General features: G+C 46.0%; 1 pseudogene across 1 annotated transcript; it reads right to left on the bottom strand.

Annotated features, from left to right (window-relative positions):
• Positions 1-407: 407 nt before the first annotated feature.
• Positions 408-1022, bottom strand: LOC307184865 (diphosphoinositol polyphosphate phosphohydrolase 2-like; annotated as a pseudogene). Its single transcript has one exon. The product of its transcript is annotated as a diphosphoinositol polyphosphate phosphohydrolase 2-like (transcript).
• Between the last annotated feature and the right edge of the window lie 237 nt (positions 1023-1259).

Genomic DNA, 1259 nt, shown 5'->3' with positions numbered 1-1259 from the left:
TCAAGAATTATTGTCATAAATTCCCACAACAGAAGGATTTGTTGAATATGTTAATACTGTGAATGAGAAAACAATTTAAGGGGAAAATATACCCATGAATGAGCTGATCTGACAAAAACCACAGACTGACATCAAATGGACAAAAAACTGAGAAAAAAATGCTGTGAAAATGCCAACCAAAATAACAAGGTGTGTGGGCTGGGGGCACAGTTAAGGCATCTAAAAAAAATTCCACATGGCTTTGGCTTGTTAAAATATTTTGCACTTTTTTTTTTTTAAAGAAGATTTGAAAGCATCTGAAAAAAAACATGCAAATTGTTTGAAAATCCTGCATGGCAAATTCAGACAGTTTATGCAAATTGTTTGAAAATCCTGCATGGCAAATTCAGACAGTTTGCAAGTGTCATTCAGATGTTTGCCAAGGATAATAAAGCCTCTGCCCATGAGACTGCACATGGTGGAAGAGGTCCTTCCAGTTCTCTCTGTCCCACACTAGACTGCAGCCCAGAGGTCTGTGCAGCAGTTACAAACACAGTGTTGCTATCTGGAAGGGAAGGGACTGTGGAATTTCCATTGGCTGGAGAACAACCCAGCTTTAGTTTTTCCAGATACTCGACATGTAAGGCTTATGACACTGGAGAACTTTGATGACATCTTCTACTTTGAACCACTCTCTCTTTTTCCTGTATTAACAGAATCTTCCCAGGCTTCTAGTATTTCAGTGACAGTAAGAACATAAACATATGTCTGTGCTTTCGGTCTTTGTTCTCAAATATGCCCAGGAGTCTGCCCAATTTTCCTTTGATTCCAGCCTCTCCATAAACCTCCCTCACGGCAGTACCGCCAGGCTCCTCCTCGGGCTCCATTACTTCTCCTGGGACAATCCATTGCTCTGGGTACCCACTGCTGCTCACCAACAGCACCTCGTCCTCCTGCTCGCTCCGGAAGCACAAGCACACAGCCCTCTTCTTGAAGCCCTCGCGGTCATAGGTCCGCGTCTGGTAGGGCTTGAACTTCATCATAGAGGCGGGCTCTTACTGCCTCTGCCGCTCCGGCCGCCGCCACCCCGCCGGGGAGTGGGAGCGAGGGCGAGTCGGGGCGCAAGAAAGCGAGGCGGCGGCGCGGGCAAAGGCAGCGAGGCCGGGTCCCACCCAACTCAGCACATGAAGAAGCTTACTATTTTTTCTCTACATTTAGCAGGCGTATCCTCAATTCTCGGGGCTGTTAATTTTGTCACTACTATCATGAACATAAAACCA

Source organism: Stenella coeruleoalba (genome assembly GCF_951394435.1).
Source record: "Stenella coeruleoalba genome assembly, chromosome: 3".
NCBI classification, from domain to species: domain Eukaryota; kingdom Metazoa; phylum Chordata; class Mammalia; order Artiodactyla; family Delphinidae; genus Stenella; species Stenella coeruleoalba.
The sequence above is the reverse complement of the archived record's forward strand: the minus strand, read 5'-3'. Positions and strand labels throughout refer to the sequence as shown.